This window comes from Orcinus orca, chromosome 5 (assembly GCF_937001465.1).
Source record: "Orcinus orca chromosome 5, mOrcOrc1.1, whole genome shotgun sequence".
NCBI lineage: Eukaryota > Metazoa > Chordata > Mammalia > Artiodactyla > Delphinidae > Orcinus > Orcinus orca.
This window is the reverse complement of record NC_064563.1, coordinates 123,402,368-123,423,699: the sequence shown is the minus strand read 5'-3', so window position 1 is coordinate 123,423,699 and position 21,332 is coordinate 123,402,368. Positions and strand designations below refer to the sequence as shown.

General features: G+C 39.8%; 1 protein-coding gene across 15 annotated transcripts in view; it reads right to left on the bottom strand.

The window, feature by feature from the left end:
- CHODL (chondrolectin) overlaps window positions 1-21,332 on the bottom strand; it is a 523,451-nt gene that overhangs the window by 330,908 nt on the left and 171,211 nt on the right. For 8 of the 15 annotated variants that reach the window (XM_049709921.1, XM_049709925.1, XM_049709915.1 and 5 more), the window contains one exon: window positions 4,953-5,100. The exons of 4 other annotated variants lie outside the window; for them this stretch is intronic. The gene's annotated coding sequence lies outside the window, so the exon portion shown is untranslated. Of the gene's footprint in view, window positions 1-4,952; window positions 5,101-17,889; window positions 17,955-18,095; window positions 18,411-20,064; window positions 20,121-21,332 lie in introns of those variants that run through there. 3 more of the 15 variants (XM_049709924.1, XM_049709919.1, XM_049709923.1) reach the window with 3 other exon arrangements.

The following is a 21,332-nucleotide window of genomic DNA, read 5'->3' as shown; positions in this document are numbered from 1 at the left end:
CTGTTTTCTGAAAGCACAGTGCTCATCACTTCACCATCTCTGTACAAGCTGTTCTCCCCAGCACACCCTCCCTTTCTCTCTGTATCTGAACCCTACCTGCACTCTAGGAGTCTGCTCAAGGCCCCTTTCTGTGTGTAGCCCTCCCCACGGTCTTAACTTGTGTTGACCTCCCTTCTTCAGAAACCTTTTAATCCTAGAGCATGCCACACACTCGACTGCATTAATAATCTATACCTTTTGTGGTTACCAATGTTTTCATGTGTGCTAGTCTTGAGACTCCAGGGAGATTTATAAATTCATTGAAGACAGTGTTATGGTTTATTCTTCTTTTTACACTGTGTAGTAAATTTCAATACTGGACTAGCACAGGGATTTGCAAAGAATACATGTTTGATAAATACAAACACTAATTCTTAACAAAACCTTTAAAGAGTTGAAAGATGAGAACCCTAAAATTCAAATTTTAAGCTCATTCATGGTGGCTACCATGCTATTAAACTGTTTTTGACCCCTATTCAATGTATTCAATATAATGTAATGAAGAATCATCAAATACTTTTGCCTGAATCATCTACCTACACTATTTCTGTTAATAATAAGCTAAATTTTACCCCATTAAAGTTAGCCTCACAAAAAAGGAAGAGAATTTCTATTCTGTACTTTGGACAGATGGAAGAGCAGCCATATCTTTCATTTATCCTTTTAGGTCTTTATTCATTCATTTAATAACTATTTAGTAAAAGCCTACTATACACAAAAGATAAACCTGCTAAGGACCAGAATGCTACCATTCTATAATCCATTCCTTTATGCCTTGAAAAGCTTCTAATCTTCACAAACCCTCTATTAAATGAAAATACACCAGAGGGAAGAAATATTTTGAACCACTGTTAGGTAACACCTTTACCAGAATCACTGACTAACTTCTAAGTGCAAGAATGGTGCCTGGAGAAACAGAGAAAGTACTAAAAGATGTGGTAAGTGGTGATGTCAAGCCTTATCTAAAATCTAATCTAGAAAATGACCAAATCCCCTTGGATAGAGCTGGGCAGGGATGTGTTCAACTCTCTCCCATTTCCCTATTTCCCTGTGACCAATCTTCAAATTTTCTTCACTCTGGGACATATTTTTTTGAAGGTTTTCTACCTAGGATAGATTGTAGAAAGAAAGGGAATTTCCAAAATAGCCCCAATAAAGCAAGCACAACCATTATCTGCTCACAAATCAAGTCATTCTATTCAGGGGCGGGGCAGGGAGAGCTCTTACTTCTTGGTTAATCACAGTAACTTACTTAAATATTTGGCCTTTTTGAACAATGCATTTTGAGACGCCAAGCAAGTATAGTTCCTTTGTATAACCTACAATGAAAAAGAAGATTTTTTTTTTTCATCTCACAAAGGAAAGGCTAAACTTCCATAAAATGCCGATACAAATATCAGCACATGTTATGTTTTATTAGTTGGACTAATATGAATGATCAGGTCAGGGAATGTCTGTGAACATGCTTTTTAAGATTTTTATCCTGATCTTTGAGAACTGAGCTATGTGGTTTTGCTGCCCTCTGGAGGAGAGTCAAGAATCATTACATCTACTAATTGGACACTGGTATTCTCCTTACATTATGTTTATTGAAACTGATTAACTAACTGACTATATTAATTAAGTCACAAATTACAATAATAACTATTGCAACACAAAATGTCTCCTAAACATCTCAAAGAACTAAATAATCACAATAATATTAAACTTCCAGTTAACCAATACAAGTTATTGGGTCTACTATTTGCCCCTTATGGACAATTAACATGGAATAATCACTTACTCAGAGGCATTCAGAAAGGTGTTGCCCATCTACAGTCCTGAATTCCCTGTGTAAAATACACCAAATAAAATAACCCCAAGCGAGAAATCATTCAAATTCATTATAGATAAATTTATTCCTTTATTTGCAGGTGAATTTGAAATTTGTGGATATTTTGCTGGAAATATTGCAGTTTCTACAATTTAAATCTTTCTCCCAATTCACATAATCAGTAGTTCCCAGTTTATTTATTCAACAGGATTTATTCAGAGCCTTCTATGAGCTCCTTCTGAATTATGCCAAAGGTCGGTTGAGAAACTGATGAATTATTTAATTCTCTTCTGCTGTCCTATGATTCTCCCTCTGATGCTTCAAGTGTGTGACCAAATTTACACACAGCACAAAAGTCAGATATCAGAATACTGGCCTCAATGCATTCATCCTCACTCCTTCTCCACCTGAATAATCAAACCATTAATATGTATTAAGAACTCTCTTCCTGCACAGTTTGCAAGTTCTAAAGTTTTAAACTGAGGAACTGGGAGTCAACTTCCAGATTTTCTGCCACAGTCACTACTCTGGACACGTGCTGAACAAGTAACCACAAGGGTTGAATGAGGTGGGCTTCACTGAGGCCGCCCCTCTGCAGAACGGATGAAACAGAGCACCTGGACTGTCCTCAGTGCTTTCTTATCCTCTTACTTTCACCCTACCCAGGTGCCTAGTGTCACTGAAACTGAGTAGGATCCTTTGGGACTCCTGGGCACAAAAGCCTTTCTGTGTCCCCCATTTCTTAATTACAGGAAATAGGTCTCATTCAGCCTCCTGACCTTCCCTGAGTTCCAACAGACAGGTTCAAACAGTTGTTAATTAGGGAAGGGAGGGGATGCAGAGACAAGGGAGGAACAGTCAAGAAACAATAGTGCAGCCTTGGGACAGGGTCCTGATTCCCCCTCAAAGGATATATATAACAATATTTTTGAGATGTTTCTCAGATACTGAAAGCCCCACCTGGTGGGAGAAGTTAACTGTATGCTGCCCACAAGCACACAGACCCCAGACCCAGTTGGAACCAGAAGGTTGACGATGCTGACTCCCACTTACCTCACCACCAACCAATCAGAAGAATGTCCATGAGCCGATCATGCCCTCTTTGAACCATTACTATAAAACTCCTCCTACCCGCTCCAGGTCAGGACACATAGTTTTGAAGGCATTAGCCCACTGTGGCCCCCTTTGCCTGGCAAAGCAATAAAGCTATTCTTTTCTACTTCACCCAAAATTCTGTCTCCAAGATTTAATTCGATGTTAGGTACAGAGGCCAGATTCAGCATCATCACCCCCCTTCACTTTGGTTGCCCAAATATTCCACCAACACACACTTTCCTCCAGACAACTCAGTGTTTTAGGGTCCATACTATTCTTTTTATAATTCCTACCCCTAGAATATCTTATTAGCCCTGAGTCCCTATTATAGCTGGAACCTGCTTGATAAAGTGGTATCAAATTGTATTAACTAATTCAGACCGTGGGCATCATGAGTGATAATTGATGGATGTCTTTGTCTTCTTATGCAGCGTTTTAACAGAGCCAAATAAGGAAGATCTTCATAGCAATATAGCAGAATGCTTAAGAGTACACCTAGTTGATTTTACAAGATGGATATGATGGTGTAGAAAAAAATTTTTTTTTAAACAGACTTTTAACTTGCTCTCTAGACTCATTAATGTCCACCCTGAACAAAATACCAAGAAAATATTGCTTTGCTTTGCTTTTCCTTTTTTATTTTTTCAAATTTTTATTTGTTTGTTTGTTTGTTTGTTTATGGTCCTGCTCAACTAAAAAATCCTCTGCCCTCATTCAGACAGTAAAAAGTCCAGTCCAGTCCAGTCTAGTCTAACCACAAAACTGAAACCTTCCTTTCAAGTTATAACTTCTCCCCTCTCCCAGCTCCAACATGCTTTGGGCTTGGATGTCTGCAGCAGGTAAGTAGGATGAAGTTAGCTTCCTTTCTCTTCCTTGCTCACCCCCTCTCCTGCTAGGTCAGGCCCAGAGTACAGTTGTGATCTTGTATCACTGCCCTCTGGTATCCAAGGCTGATTCTCCTCTAAAGGGTTTTTGGGGCAGGCCCTCAGAAACCCTCTCATGAAGGTACGTTAACTGCCTCTCCTCCAGCAGACTGCTGACTATTCTCCCCTCCTCCACCCCTGGCTTCTGACCGTCCATTCCTCTCCTCGTGCTTTCCTTCATCACTCACAGCAATACCCTAGCGAGGATGTAGGATGATGTAGTAAATTTCCTGTGGGTTAACCTTTAACCCAGAGAGGCAGTAGGCATCATTGAGCTGGTCTAAATTTCCTTCCTAATCCTACTTCTGATGGATGCATTATTCTGAGGCACGCTTTTTCTTTAGAGCCACAGAGCAGTGGCTAACTTGGCATATCACCTCAAATTTGCTTCTTCTCTTTCTCTGCCTCATCTCTTTCCTTCTGTCTTGCTGCACTGTGATGTGCCTCCCAATTAAGCATTATCACCTCAACCTTGCCTAAGACTCCCTCTTTTTTAATTGGACCTGAAATAGGAAACCAGAAATACCATCATATTTCATAAGTTTTCCTTTACTGTGGAATAAATCCAAACAATCAATTTCGATTTCATCTGGAAAATAAAGAAATTTGGACTTTGCATTGAGATAATTTGATAGGGCACTGAACATTTATTACTAATCACAACATGATTAATTTAGGCATCTTCTGCACACCCACTGCACCAACCTAGTCCAGAGCAACATAATCTCTTGCCTAGACTTGAACCACAAATTCCTAACTGGTCTCCCTGATTCTAGCATTTTCCTGCTTCAACACATTCTCCCTACTGCTGCCAGAATGACTGCCTCAGGATATACTAACTGCCTTTGGGACCTCTGTTAAAGAGGCATCTCTTACCTTTGGACTCCTCAGGCATGAATCAAAACATGAATGACTTCCTCTCTCAAACTCCACAAGATGCAAGCATTCCTTGACACTCTTCCCTCTTCCAAAGAAAGGGGGGAGGAGGAACAGCACACCAACAGCACTCTCCAAAGAACTCCTGACTCTCAGCTTAATAAACAAGCCCCCAAATCCCAAAGCTTAACACAATATATGCTTACCTTTCACACATGTCACAGTTCAATGAGAGATGGAGGTGGAATAAAGGCTCTGTTCCATCTAGTCTTTCAGGGACCCAGCTTCCTTCCATCTAGTAGCTCCTTCATCCCCCAGGATTTACAATCCTATTCCAGGTCCTCTGCCTCCCATCTGCCAAGGAGCAAAGAAAGCAAGCATGGAGGACTGGGGTTTAAGGCCCAGCCTGTAAGGGGCACACATGGCTTCTGCGTAACACCCCCTGTAATGTTTAATTTTACACGTCAACTTTCAGGGTGGTTTTGGATGATATTGACATTAAAATCAGTGAACTTTGAGAAAAGCAGTTGGCCCTCCATAATGTGGGTGGGCCCAATCCAATCAGTTGAAGGCGTGATTAGACAAAAAGAGCAGCCTCTCTGAGCAAGAGGGAATTCTCCAACTGACTGCCTTCAGACTGCATCTGTGTCATCAACTCCCCTATGTCTCGAGCCTGCCAGCCCGCACTGCAGATTCTGGACTCACCAGCCTCCATAATCATGTGAGCCAATTCCTCCTAATAAATCTCTGTATACACACACACACACACACACACACACACATGCACGCACACACGCACTCACACACATCCTGGTATTGATTCTGTTTCTCTGGAGAACGCTGACTAATAAGTCCCCTTGGCCACAATGCAGGCCCCTAACTTCAAGGAAGCTTGGCAATGTAGCACTTTCTAAAACAGACATATGATCGTGTAACTTCCCTGTGTTAAGGGAGACTTCCTATTGCTCTCAGAACAAGGTCCAAACTTATTATCAAGTCATGAGTTCTCCAAATTCTTATCTTTTTCTACATCTCCATTTGAACCTCTAATGCTCTCCCACTACACACTCTGATGGATTTCATCTGATGGGTCTCACCCTCTATTGACTGCAGGTCTTCCTTATACATTATTAACGACAATAGCTAACACTTACTGAGCACTTATCATCTGGCAAGCACTGTCCCCCCCCAAAATTAAATGCATTTCTCATTTAGTTCTTACAACAGCCCTGTGAGGTAAGTATTATTACAAATACTTTACAGATGGAAAAACTGTGACACAGAGAACTTAGGTAATTCACCCAAGGTCCAACAGCAAGTAAATAATGAAGGATTCAAATTCCTCATCTAACTTGAAAACCTCCTTCACCTCCAGTTTCTCTTTACCAAACTCTACCACTATCGCCCCTTCACCTGTCTAATACTTTATCATCCTTAGGATATCAATCAAAACCTCTCTCTTTCAGGACATATTTATGACTCCATAGACTTCATCAGGTCTACCCACTAAAGTTTTCAAGGAACCCTTTATCTCCCCTATGATAGCACATTCATTGTGACTACTTATATAATTGAACATCACCTATCTCCCTTAGTGTTTAAGTTCAGGATGGCAGAAGTACATACATACACACACACCAGAGAGAGATGACAAAATATTTCATGTACAGTATTAACGAAAAGATAAAATATGTAGTGCACTAAATATCTGTCATTTGCCCCTTCAGATCCACTCTTTACCCTTTGTCTTAGTCAGTTCAAACTGTTATACAAAGTACCATAAACTGGGTGGCTCATCAACAATAGAAATCTATTTCTCAACAGTTCTGGAGGCTGGAAGGTGGAGATGATGGTGGCAGCGTGGTCAGGTTCTAGTGACAGCCCTCTTCTGGGCTGCAGACTGATGATCTCTTTCTATCCTCACACAGCAGAAGCAGGGCTAGAGGGCTTTCTGGGGTCCCTTTCAGAAGACTCTAATCCCTTATAAAATCCACCCTCATGACCTTATTACCTCTCAAAGGCCCCACATCCTAATACCATCAAACTGTCAATTAGGGGCTTCCCTGGTGGTGCAGTGGTTGAGAGTCCGCCTGCCGATGCAGGGGACACAGGTTCACGCCCAGCTGGGAAGATCCCACGTGCCGCGGAGCGGCTGGGCCCGTGAGCCATGGCCGCTGAGCATGCGCGTCCGGAGCCTGTGCTCCGCAACGGGAGAGGCCACAGCAGTGAGAGGCCTGCGTACCGCAAAAAAAAAAAACAAAACAAAACAAAAAAAAACTGTCAGTTAGGATTTCAACATGAATTTTGGGAAGACACAAATATTCAGTTCATTGCATTCCAGCCCTGGCTCCAAAAATGCATGTCCTTCTCACATGCAAAATATATTCATTCCATTCCAGTAACCGAAAGTCTTAACTCATTCCAGCATCAACTCTAAAGTCCAAAGTCTCATAAAAATCATCTAAATCAGATATGAATGAGACTCATACTAAAGCAAAATTCCTCTCCAGCTGTGAACCAATGAAATGAAGCCAGTCATGTGCTTCTAAAATGCAATGGTAGGACAGGCATAGGACAGACATTCCCATTTCAAATGGGAGAAAAAGGAGAGAAGGAAGGAGTAATGGGTCCTTAGCAAGCCCAAAACCTAGCAAGGCAAACTTCATGAGATCTTAAGACTCGAGAATAATCCTCTTTGGCTCCATACTCTACCTTTCAGTCCCACTAGGGTGGTCCCACCTTCTAGACCCACTGGGGTGTCACTATCACCCTGAAGCTTGGCAAGGAACTGCCTGTGCTGTTTCTCTCTGCAGTGGCTCCACCCATGCCATGGTTCTCTGTCAGGATGGGGGTCACACCTCCAGGACTCCACTGAGCTTTGGTCCCACCCTTTGAAATCAAGGTGGATATAGTCCTGTCCCCTGGACCCAAGCATTCTGGGCCTGTATTAGGAGTGAACTCTGATGATCTTCTGAATCGCCTTCAGGGTCTTCTTCCGTTGTCTTGACAATAGCATGTTTGTAGTCAAATAGTTCTATGGTCCAGTCCTGAAGGATCTAAGAAGTTTGACAGACTTCCCTCATTTTGTCCCATTTCCTCTGCCAGTCCCAGCTGGCAGTTTTTCCGTTGGTATAATCCCATCTCTATTCTTGGCTTTTGTTGAGATGGTTGATTAATTCCATGGTTCACATCCCTTAGTGTTCTCTTCCAAACACACTTTCTTATCTTTTGCAATATGAATAGGCTAAGAATTTTCCAAATCTGCAAGCTCTGGTTCATTTTTGTTTAATGGTTCTATCTTCAAAGCATTTCTGTCTCCTCACATTCTACTATAAGCAGTCAGAAGGAACCAGGCTTCTCCTTCAACATTTTCTTAGAAATCGCTTCAGCTAAATATCCAATTTCATCACTGGCAAGTTCTACCTTCCACAAAAGACTAGAACACCAACACAATTTAGGCAAATTTTTTGCCATCTGATAACAAGGATCACCTTTCCTCCAGTTTCTAATAACCTATTCCTTATTTCCATCTGAGACTCGATCAAAATAGCCTTTACTGTCCATATTTATATCAACATTCTGTTCATGAGTTATTAGGTATTCTCTAAGGAGAAGGAAGCTTTCTCTACAGCTCTCTTCTTTCTGAGCTCTCATCAGAATCACCTTTAAAAATCTATTCACAACAATCTCCGTTTCTTCCAGCATCCACCTCAAAACTCTTCCAGCCTCTACCCATTACCCAGTTTCAATCACATTTTTAGGTATTTGTTAGAGCAGCATTCCCACTTACTGGTACCATTTTCTGTCTTAGTCCAGGCTTCTATAGCAAAGTACCATAGACTGGGTGGTTTATAAACAGCCTAAATTTATTTCTCACAGTTCTAGAGGCTGGAAGTCTGAGATCAGGGTGTCAGCCTGCCTGGATTCTGGTAAGGACCCCTTCCTAGGTTACAGACTGCCAACTTTTCCTTGAATCATCAAATGGAAGAAAGAGGGTGAAAGAGCCCTCAGGGTCCCTTTTATAAAGGCACTAATCCCATTTTTGAGGGCTTCATCCTCATGAACTAATCATCTCCAAAAGTATCCACCTCCTAATACCATCACATTTGGGGTTAGGATTTCAACATATGAATGGGGGGGGGGCACAAACATTCAGTCCATTGCACCCTTCTCTACTCTACTTTGTGTCCAAGGAGGCTGACATTTGTGGGCCATGTCAACAGTCTCCCTCGCTCTCTGGTTTCTGTTGGGTTTGTCCAACGGAAGGGCATGGAAGGTAACCAGATGGTAAGTGAAGAGCAAGGTCAAGGTATCTCCTCCTTGATTTTTCCTTGTCCTTCTGCAGATGCCTACAGCTCTTGTAAGGCAGTTCTCTCCTATAAGTGCTCCCTCCAATATGTGGTAACCATTACTTCCCCCTCTTGCTACTCTACTGTCATTAATCTTTGGATATTTCACTGTCCCTTTTTGAGTTTTCTTAACCCTTTCCCACACCTTTGAAAAGAGCCCATTCATTAAACTCTCCTCCATTACTTCATTTGAGTATTTGCTATCTCTTTCTCACCAGGACCCCAATTAATACACATAGCAGAAAACTTAATAAAAAATGTGCAAAATTTATATTAAGAAGCTATAAAACACTAGTAATGGACACAAAAATGAGCATGAAAAAATGTAAAAACATACCATATTCTTGAATAGGAAAAATCAACCTAATAAAGGTGCAAATCTCCATTAATTAGTCCATAATTTTAAATTGATTCTAGTAAAAATACTAGTGATACTTATAACTAAAGAAGCCAATCTTAAAGTTTATATTAAAACATAACAAGCAAAAATAAACAGGAAAATTCTGAAAAAAAGAGAGTAACATGGAAGAACCAGCCCTACTGGTTATAAGTTAAAAGCTACAATATCAAGAATAACACAGTTCCTGCTCAAAAACTGATTTAAAAATTCATTAAAATAAAAAAGAAAGTTCAAACATAGACCTAAGTATATGAAATACTTTAGTATGTCATAAGAGTGTTTCAAATGTTGAAAAAGATAAATCATTCAATAAATGATTTGGGGACAATCCAAACATTCACTGAAAAAAGTAGTCTTCCTTCTCTTTTTTTATTTTCCTTTTCTTTTTACAGATTTATTGAGGCATAACTGATAGACAAAAAAGCTGCACATATTTAATGTATACAATTTGATGAGTTTGAATACATGCATACAACTATGATATCATCACTACAATCAAGGTAATAAACATATCCATCACCTCCAAAAGTTTCCTTGTGTCTAGTTTTTTTTTTTTTTCTGTTTTTTGGGTTTTTTTGTTTTTGTTTGGAGTAGAACATAGTATGAAATCCATCCTCTCAAATTTTTAAGTGCACGATACTATTTTGTTAACTACAGGCGCTACGTTGTACAGCAGATTTCTAGAACTTACTCAGCTCGTATAACTGTAACTTTATACCTAGTGAACAACAACTGCCCCTCTTCTCTTCGCCCATCCCCTGGCAACCACAATTCCATTAATATTTTTTGCTTCTATAAATTTGACTATTTTAGATAGCTCATGGAAGTGGAATCATGGAGCATTTGTCCTTCTGTGACTGATTTATTTCACTTAGCGTAATGGCTTTCAGGTCCATCCATGCTGTTGTAAATGGTAAGATTTCCTTCTATTTTTAAGACTGAATGATATTCCATTGTATGTATATACCACATTTTCTTTATTTATTCATCTGTTGATGGAAATTTGGGCTGTTCCCATATCTCGGCTATTGTGAATAGCTACAGTGAACATGGGAGTACTAATACCTCTTTGAGATTCTGCTTTCAATTCTGGGTATCCAAATACATACCCAGAAGTGGGATTGCTGAATCATCCAGTAGTTCTATTTTTAATTTTTTAGGAACATCCATACTATTTTCCTTTTCTTAATCTCAGTTAATTTGGGCTTCCTATCCCTTTCTCCTGAGGTGTGTTTAAATTCTGTGGCACCTAAGCATCAAAAGAAGATCATCTGATCCTGTGTGTCATCTGAGCCTAGTGGCATTTATTACGTGTCCATTGCCTCCTTCTGGTCCTTAGTACAGGCAGGGAATATCGAGACATGCCTCATCCCTGTCTGCATGGCTCCTTCAGGTCCAACACAATCTCTGCTACTACTGGGAGACTTCTAAGGGTTAAGCCTTTTTCTACATCAATATCATATTGGGGTACAGGACATCTGTGTGATTGTCTAAGGTGCCACATTTCCTCTAAAATATGGTACCTTCAAAGAATGGCTGTGCTAAGTGTTCTTAGTGGTCCTATATATGTATACTTTTAATGGTTAAAGTATTATTAGGGTCTAAGTTTATAAAGATCAAAACTGGGCAGCACGAGTGTATAAGTAGAATCCAATAAGGAAACAGAAACAGATGGCATCTTGCCATCTCTCCAGTGCTCTTCCTAAGGAGCAAGGCAGAGATACCTTTAATCACAGATACTACAAATTCATTTGAAATGTTTGTATCTGCTGGAGAAGATCTACCCTGATCTTATCCCCAGCTCTGCCTTTTTATTTTCTTGGGGCCTTAGCATTTTGGAAAATAAATGCCAGGGAGAGAATGAAAACCAATTTGATTTCACCAAACCTTCACCTTCCACATTCCTATCCAAGCAATGAGCACAGAATAGCATATACACTTAAATAAAGGAAAGGGCAAAAGAGTGAAGGCAAATATGAGGGTGGTGGAGGGAGAGCTGGGATTTCAAAAATCTACAAAATGCCATATTTATAATATAAAAAGATCCTTTAAAAGGACACTGAATGTCACAAGAAAACCAACTAAAGAATCAACTGCTTCACTTGACAATAATAATACATAAGCACATTTAAGAATGAAAGAGAGAAAACAGAAAGATTAAACTTTTTGCTTATTTTGGGCTTTGCTGGGGAATTCATTTGGGTGACTTCCACTACAAACTTATGTTTCCATTTAGACATACTGAAGTACTTCATTGAACCTACTGCAAAAACCATTCTCACCTAACACCCTCCCTTTTATTCTCCTTCCCTTTATTTGTCCCTCAGGAAGAAATTCTCCTCCCCATTTATGTTCTTACCCCAAAATGCCACCACTAGGATCTTGATTCAATCAAAGACCCTCCCAGCATTTCTAATGGCTCCTTTCTCTTCTCATGCTAACATGCTCAGACCTCTGCTCTTCAGCCCATCCCATATGTGTATTCTAGATTCATCTTTACCAAAACCTCACTGTTCTTTTTTGACTATGAAATATAGCAGGTACCTCTTACTTTAAGATTCAAGCACTTCAAAATATGGCACTTTAAGAAAAAGGTCATGCTAAGTGTTCTTAATGGTCCTATATGTGTATGCCACTAATGATTAAAGTATTATTGGGTTCTAGGTTTATAAAGGTCAAAGACCAGCAGCACAGTGTATAAGTCAAGATTCAACCAGGAATCAGAAACCACTCTGAATATTTAAATCAGAGGGAACTGTGTGTAGGAAACTGATAACACAAGTGAGGCAAGAGCTGAGAAGCCAAATAAAGCTTCTGGTTGATACCAGCAGGCTTGAGGAACCAAAGGAGGAGGTGGTGTTACAGGAGCTCCAGGGCTGGGTCACCCAGGAGAACCTGGAACCATGGCAACCATTATCATAGACAGCAGGAGCAGAGGAGATGCAGGCACTGCCAGAAATCCCACCTGGGGCAAAGAGATAGAGGGAAAATGCCCCATTTCCCAGTGTATTTCCATCCCCTCATACCCTAGTCATCTATCTTGCCTTCTTTCTGTAACCTTACTCTTGCCCTGCAGCCCTGACCTTTAGACTGCTCCCCTATTCTGGACTTGGCTCATGTGGCCCTCACATCCCTACATCTCCAGCACTTCTTGCTACTCCAGATCCTGGCCCACCCTCACAGCACCACCAGTTCAGCTCTCAAGACCTTGCCTGAGTGGGTTTTCTGATACTTGCAAATGAGAGAGTCCTGATCCAATTCACAAACATCAATGCGATCTGTCATCTGTTCCATAAATCTTACATTTTGTGCCTAAGAATAATGATGTCTTTTCTTTTACTTTCTCATTTTCTATTCATTTTCATCACCAGCACTATCGGTTGACATTCTTTTTGGAGTTACTGTTCATAGAGAAACATAGTTTTAATACTTCATCAGACATTATGTTCATAAGAACAGATAGAAATAATATAACTCCTGTGAACTAGAAATGCTGTACAGTCTTCTAGGTCTAAAACAAAAGGAAAACACATTCACAAGCTGAGCGAAGGGGACATCAGTGGACCCCATCGTGAGGCATCAGGACACTAGATTTGGCAGTTTGGCACAGTGAGTATACATACGGGCTTTGAGCCAGGCAGACATGTGACCATCTTAAGCCTCAGTTTCTTCATCTGTATATGGACATTTTACTAGTCCGTCTCTTATGGAGCTGCCATATTAAATGAGATAATTCATGTAACAGAATATTCAAAGTTCCTTGCACATACTGAGACCAATAAAATGTCAGCTTTTTTTTTTTTATTCCTACTAGAAATGGCAGAGGCTGATAATAGATGGAAGTTGACATTACCCAACACAGAAAATAAGTGAAGCATGAATTTATGGAATTGTTGGTCAAAATATATGTCTGTCATTTTTGACAAATTGCTGAAGGGAATCATAAGTACTATAGACCAGTGACTCTAACTTTAGTACCAGAAAATCTGGCAGACTAATAAACTACTAAATATACAAAGAGAGATGTGTATACATACACACAGGTACAGACATAACTTGGAGATAATTTCAGGTTTGGTTCCAGACCACCACCATAAACAGAATATCCCAATAAAGGGAGTCATGCAAGTTTTTTGGCTTCCAAGCATATAGAAAAGTTATGTTTACACTATACTATAGTCTATTAAGTGTGCAATAGCATTATGTCTAAAAACATAATGTACATACTTTAATTAAAAAATGCTTTACCACTGGGACTTCCCTGGTGGCGCAGTAGTTGAGACTCCACACTCCCGACACAGGGGGCCCAAGTTTGATCCCCGTTCTTGGAACTAGATCCCACATGTATGCTGCAACTAAGAGTTTGCATGCCACAACTAAGGAGCCAGTGAGCCACAACTAAGGAACCTGACTGCTGCAACTAAGGAGCCCACGAGCCACAACTAAGGAGCCCATCTGCTGCAAATAAGACCTGATGCAACCAAATAAATAACAAATAAATAATTTTTTTAAAATGCTTTACTTCTAAAAAAATTCTAACCATCTGAGCCTTCAACGAGTTGTAATCTTTTTGCTGGAGGAGAGTCTTGCCTCCATGTTGAGGGCTGCTGACTGATCAGGGTTGCTGAAGGTTAGGATGACTGTGGTAATTTCTTAAAATAAGACAACAATGAAGTTTGCCACATTGATTGACTCTTCCTTTCACAAATGAATTCTCTGTAGGCATGCAATGCTGTTTGATAGTATTTTATCCACAGTAGAATTTCTTTCAAAATTACAGTCAATCCTCTCAAACCTTGCCACTTCTTTATCAACTAAGTTCACATAATATTCTAAATCCTTTGTTGTCATTTCAACAATCTTCATAGCATCTTTGCCAGGACTAGATTCCATCTTAAAAAACTACTGTCTTTACTCATCCATAAGAAGCAACTCCTCATCCATTAAGGTATTATCATAAGATTGCAGCAATTCAGTCACATCTTCAGGCACTACTTCTAAATTCCAGTTCCCTCGCTAGTTCCACCACATCTGCAGTTACTTCCTCCATTGAAATCTTGAACCCCTCAAAGTCACCCAGGAGGATTGGAATCAACTTCTTCCTAACTCCTGTTAATGTTGATATTTTGACCTCTTCCCATGAATCATGAGTTTTCTTAATGATATCTAGAATGATGAATACTTTCCAGAAGGTTTTCAATTTACTTTGCCCAGATCCATCAGAGGAATCGCTATCTATGGCAGCTATAGAATTACAAAATATACTTCCTGAAAAATAAGACTTGAAAGTTGAAATTAATACTTGGTCCATGGGCTGCAGAATGGATGTTGTGTTAGCCGGCATGAAAACAACATTAATCTCATTATACATCTCCATCAGAGCTCTTGGGTAACCAGGTGCATTGTAAATGAGCAGTAATATTTTGAAAGAAATCTTTTTTTCTGAGCAATAGCTCTCAACAGTGGGCTTGAAATATTCAGTAAACCATGTTGTAAACAGACATGCGGTCATCCAGGCTTTGTTGTTCCATTTATAGAGCAAAGGCAGAGTATATTTAGCACAATTCTGAAGGGCCTTAGAATTTCAGAATGACAAATGAGCATTGGCTTCAACTTAAAGTCACCAGCTGCATTATCCCCTAACAAGAGAGTCAGCCTGTCCTTTGATGCTTTGAAGCCAGGCATTGACTACTCCTCTCTAGCTATGAAAGTCCTAGATGGCATCTTCTTCCAATAGAAGGCTGTTTTGTCTACAATGAAAATGTGTTGTTAAGTGTAGCCATCTTCATTAATTATCTGAGCTAGATCTTCTGGATAACTTGCTGCAGCTTCTACATCAGCACTTGAGGTTTTATCTTGCACTTTGATGTTATGAAGACAGCTTCTTTCCTTAAACTTCATGAACGAACCTCTGCTAGCTTCAGATTTTTCTTCTGTACCTTCCTCTCCTCTCTCAGTACTCACAGAATCAAAAAGACTTAGGGCCTTACTCTGGATTAGGCTTTGGCTGAAGGGAATGTTGTGGCTAGTTTGGGTCTTCTATCTAGACCACTAAGACTTTCTCCACATCAGCAATAAGGCTGTTTCACTTTCTTATCATTCATGTCTTCCGTGAAGCAGCACTTTTAATTTCCTTCAAGAACTTTACCGTTGCATTCAGAACTTGGCTAACTGTTTGGTGCAAGAGGCCTAGCTTTTGGCCTATCTCGGCTTTCAACGTGCCTTCTTTCACTTGAACATTTAGAGGCCATTGTAAGGTTATTAACTGGACTAATTTCAATATTGCTGTGTCTCAGGGAATAGGGAGGCCTGAGGAGAGGGAGAGAGATGGGGAATGGCAGTCGGAGGAGCAGTCAGAACACACACAACATTTATCGATTAAGTTCACCGTTTTAGGGACTTTCCTGGCAGTCCAGTGGTAAGACTTCACCTTCCAATGCAGGGGGTGCAGGTTCGATCCCTGGTCTGGGAGCTAAGATCCCACATGCCTCGCAGCCAAAAACCAAAACATAAAACAGAAGCAATATTGTAACTAATTCAATAAAGACTTTTAAAATGGTTCACATCAAAAAAAATCTTAAAAAAAAAAGTTCACCGTCGTATATGGGCACGGTTCGTAGTGCCCCCAAACAATTACAATAGTAACATCAAAGATCACTGATAGCAAATGTAATAATAATGAAAGAGTTTGAAATGTGAGAATTACCAAAATGTGACACAGAGACACGAAGTGAGCAAATGCTGTTGGAAAAATGGCACCAACAGACTTGCTCAATGCAGGGTTGCCACAAAACTTCATTTTATGAAATATGCAACATCTGTGAAGCACAATAAAGCAAAGCACAACGAAACAAGGTGTACCTGTATACCTACAGATGTGAAACCACCTAAAAAAATTAACATAAATCCTCCCTGACCTCAACTGTTACTAACAAGTAACCATGTATTTAATCCCACATGAAAATATATTACAACATTTGTAAAGTACTTAATTATAGATGCAAGGATGATTTACAGCAGAATGTATGTGCACGAAATACAAGTCTGAGCCCACAAGTCACATGTGCAAGAGATAGAATTTTATTTTTCTGGAATCCAGTTCATTATCTATTTCAAACTCGCATTCAGAAACTAAATCTCATGCAATGCAAAGCCCTCCAGCCACCCCACAACTACCTCCCCTCCACTGGAGTGAGGAGACTAAAGCAGCATCAGTAACAGTTCCCCTAGTAGCCATAGCAGAGCCTGAAATGAAAGGAAAACTAGGTAATACTGACCTTGTGTTCACTTAAATTTTTGACTTTTTTTCACCATGCACTTTTATGTTAATTTTGAGTTTTCATATATTGCATTAAAATATTATTTATCTTGATTAGTGAGTTCTTTGGTAACCCATTAAATTTTGCACCCAACGTGGGTGACTCACATGTTCCACCCTAGTCTCAAACCTTCTTCTTTCACCCTGAGATCAAGTTTAAGTTCCAGGAGCTTATATAGTCGTGAAGGGTGAAGAGAGTAGGCTCGAGATGTAGGGTTATCGTCTATCGAAACCAGCATTCTTTGAGATGCGTTTCTGGCAGGTCATTTGGCCTCAACTTCAAGACCCTTCAAAACTGGCCCTTATTCAATCACTTCCATGCCCACTCCAAGTTGCTCAGAAAACATTCATCTGCAATTCCATATCACTCTGGGGCTTCAGGTCAATTATTAGGGTTGTCTGAGATACTTTACCACCTCTGTCCTACTCTTGCATGCAGAGAAATTGTTCTACTCCTCTGCATGGCACAGAAAGATAGGCAGGAGCCCTGGGTGGTTGACTGAAGCCCATCTTCCTGGACACATCACACCACAAATTTTACACTTGATGTGTAATTTCAGAATATGTCCAGTCCTTGGCAGTCCATCTACTTTCCCAGGCTCCCCCTGGGAATGGAGGCACTTGCCCAGAGGATGCTGATAAATGTTTAACAACCAGTTCTCCAAGGTGGGATGGAAGAGCATTTGCCAATTTTCAGAAAGGAACACTCTCACCAGGGCTGATTTCAAGTCACCGGTGTAATACCAACAAGCTCACTCTACTCCTAAAAATGTGACAACTGGCTCTCAGAAGCAGGGATAAAGCAGACCCTGCACACTACAGCACAGGTCTCCTCAATTTCAGAGCCCCCAAAGCCTATCCAAGATCTCTGTCATTCTAGGGTTAAGGGCAAAGAAGGCAAAAAAGCAAGTGTTAGCCTCCAGTTTTCAGTGACAGTCTCATATCTAATCTCGTTTGCCTTCTCACCTTCTTTCTTCTCTGGCCAAGAAAAATAAGGAGCAGAAAGAACAACACTTTATCTAATCTTCCAAATCCATTGACTACTGGAAACAGAAATAGATTAGTCAAGAATTTACCTCTTTTGTAATCTGATTTATCTGTGTTGTCCCTTCCCTACTGGCAAGGTAGGCAGAATATCTAACTGTTGAAATGGAGAAAACTGGATTTAGGAAATGTTAAAGGAAAAAGTATCAGTTTACATCTCAACACATATTATTCCACCACATAGTCAAAATAATCTCCAAAGATAAGTGAAATAATAATCTCTTATTTAACAACTTACAGTTTACTTGTTCAGGTTGACCTGAAACAAACAGACTGTCAGATGTTTCTCCAGCAAAGATGGGTTTACTCAGGATCAGCGGAGAATTGCAGTTTGGGGTCTGCAACCATAGTGAACCACGTGCAAGTGCCCACATGGCAAGGGAAATTTTAAATAGGGGAAAAGGAAGTTGGAAAGGCTATAGTGTTCCCGGTGAATTTGAGGTTCTTGATGTCTCGCCGCAGAAAAAATTCAGTGAGAGACAAAGTGATAGGTAAGAAGTGGATTTATTGAGAGAGTATTTAGAAAGAAACACACGCCACAGGCAGAGTGTGGGCCATCTCAGAAGGCAAGAGAGCCTCAAAATATGGCGTGGTTAGTTTTTCTGGGCTGGATAATTTCATAGGCAATGAGTGGGAGGATTCTTCTGATTATTTCAGGTAAGGGGCGGAGATTTCCAGGAATTGGGCCACTGCCCACTTTTTGGCCTTTTATGATTAGCCTTAGAACTGTCATGGTGCTAGTGGGTGAGTCATTTAGCATGCTAATGTATTACAATGAGCGTATAATGAGGCTCAAGTTCTACTGGTAGTCAAATCTTCCACCATCTTGCATCTAGTTAATCCTAACCAGTTTTTGTCATGTCCTATGGCTATGTCATTCTTTTAAAGGTTGTGCCCTGCCTCCTTCCCTCCTGTTTCATTAGGCTACAAATAATCCATGGCTTTTCATTGGCTGAGTCCTTGACAGGAAAGAAGTCTCTCTTCTTCCTGCTGGGCTCTGCTATCATCACAGGGTGTGAGAACTCCTTCTTCTGGTCTCTCAACTCTATTTAATTGAGGTTTCTGCTTAATAATTTTTGTGCATGCAACACAGATTTATTGCATGCTATTACAAGCTCATTAAGTGTCAGGGTTTACGCTAGGTACTAAATATATAAAGATGAGTAAGTCTGGCTAATCTTTAGGAGTTCACAAACCTCACAGACATTCTCTAGAGTATTGGTTAAAATTAAATATATATATATATATATATTCCCATATATATTTGATTACAAACCATATATGCATATAAATTATGTAAACTATATGCATACCACATAATAAATACATATATACACTATATATACACATAAACTTAGGTGTTAAAACAAAAGCAAACAAACGACAAAAAAAAAAACAAGAAAATGATTTATTGTAAATCCACCTTTACAGAGGGGTAAGGAAGAGCTTTGTGCTCAAGAAGAGGCTTCTAGATGTTGGCAATATTCTATTTCTTGATCTAAGTGGTACTTACATTGAGGTTCCTTAATTGGTACTATACATCTATAGTTTCATGTTATTTTGATTATGTTATTTTCTTATTTTAAATGCCCCGCTAGTGGTTTTGCTAGTTGACTATGTCAAGAATTTTTCTTTTCATGTCTCATATATTTAGTCCTAAGCATAATCACTTTCTAGGTTTCCCAGCAAGCTGAGTTTCTAATATTCCTGAGGGTGGTTGTTTTGGGGACAGTATCTTTGTGTTTTTTTCCTAACAGCTTTATACATTTAGCCCTCATTTTCTTTTCTAAACAGAAATGGATATGTTTTATCCTTCTCACCAACAGGATGTTAAATTAAATTGTGCTGGGATCAGTTTTCATGATGGCCCAATATTGAACAAAGAGGTACTTTCTTGTAGATGAATTTTAAAAAACTCTAGGGTATGTGAAACCACCAGCAACTGAAGATGGACAACAATCCTGCTTTTTCATAGGACGAGGACTGGGGCTGGGATCTCAATTCAGACCTGTGAACAGAGGAAGCTTGAACCAGCAAGACCCCAGGAATCAAGGTTTGGGGCAAGGATATTCCATAAACTAAAAGGGAGCAACAAAAGGAAAATCTGCAAAAATTTCTTAAGGTCTCAGACCAGAGAGTACTGCCTACATGTTCAAAAGGCTCATAGCAGATTAGTATTAGTAAGTAGCTCATACTCAGCTACTTACTAATTATGGGACCTGAAGCAACTCACTCCACCTCTGAGCTTGCTTCCTCACCCGTAAAAAAGGGAATAATAACAGTAACTACTTTGGGGGATGTTTATAGGCCTATGATGATGTATGTTGAACGCTCTGTACATGTAAGAGTACATGATTACAGAAATATATTCATTTTAACAAAATTATACAGTAAAATAATTTGGATGTTACCTAGATTTATTTTGTTAGCATTTTATTGTGGAAACTCCCTAATCCAGTAATGTATTTATTATCCAGGGACAGACATTTTGTGTATAACCTAAGATTGTCTAATGGCTAGTGCTAAAAGAAACAAGCAGTTATAACCAATTGACGGATTCCATCTAGAACATACAATTTGAAATATTTATGTCAATAAATATAATTGAGCATAAAAATATTATTTTTAATGTGCTCTGAGTGCACATTGTAACATATATTTCTAAAAATACACAAAGGTACTCAAACCACATGTGTGGAAGACATAAGGGAACTTTTATCTTCTATTCTTTTGCCTGTGCTTTCATGTCTCAGGCCTTCATAACCTCTCAGAAAAAGCTCTACATCTTGTAAGGACAGTAGAGGGGTCACAGAGCCATCAATTAAGTGACAGGAACTGGATCTCAGAAACCCTTCTCTCAGTCCTTGAGCTAGACTAACTTCACTCTAACTCTCAACAATTAGTGTGTCCAGACTACACGGATTTTGCTACCTAATTTTCCAAAATAATGGTTGAGGGAAATTTTAAAACTCCTGACTATTTGTCCCTGACTCATATACTCTCACCTAGGAAACTGCCCGGGGCAGGTTCCATTCCTCACTATTACCATATAAATGGGAAATTCAATTTCCTTCACTACAGCTACTTACTCATTACCTCCCTGCTCCCTTCCACCATCACACTGACACTTCTCCCATCCAGCCCCCGGACATTAGTTCCAGGGATTCCCTCAAATCCCAACTCTTTACACAATATTTGGAATTGCACATGATTCCAATGCAAGAAAATGGTAGGAGTCCCCTCCCACTACTACCACAGTCTGATGACCCCCTCCCCAGTTTTTACCTTAGTAGTAAACCAAATAACCACCCCCCCCCGATTAAAAAAAAAATTCCCTTCATCAATCAATCAACAAATGCTACTTCAATAGAGAGATCTCTTAAAAGAAATTTTAGGACTTTAAAAAAGCATGAATTAGCCAAGAACTACTGAATATATTTCGGAATTACAGATTCCTGGCAGTGCATAATATGCC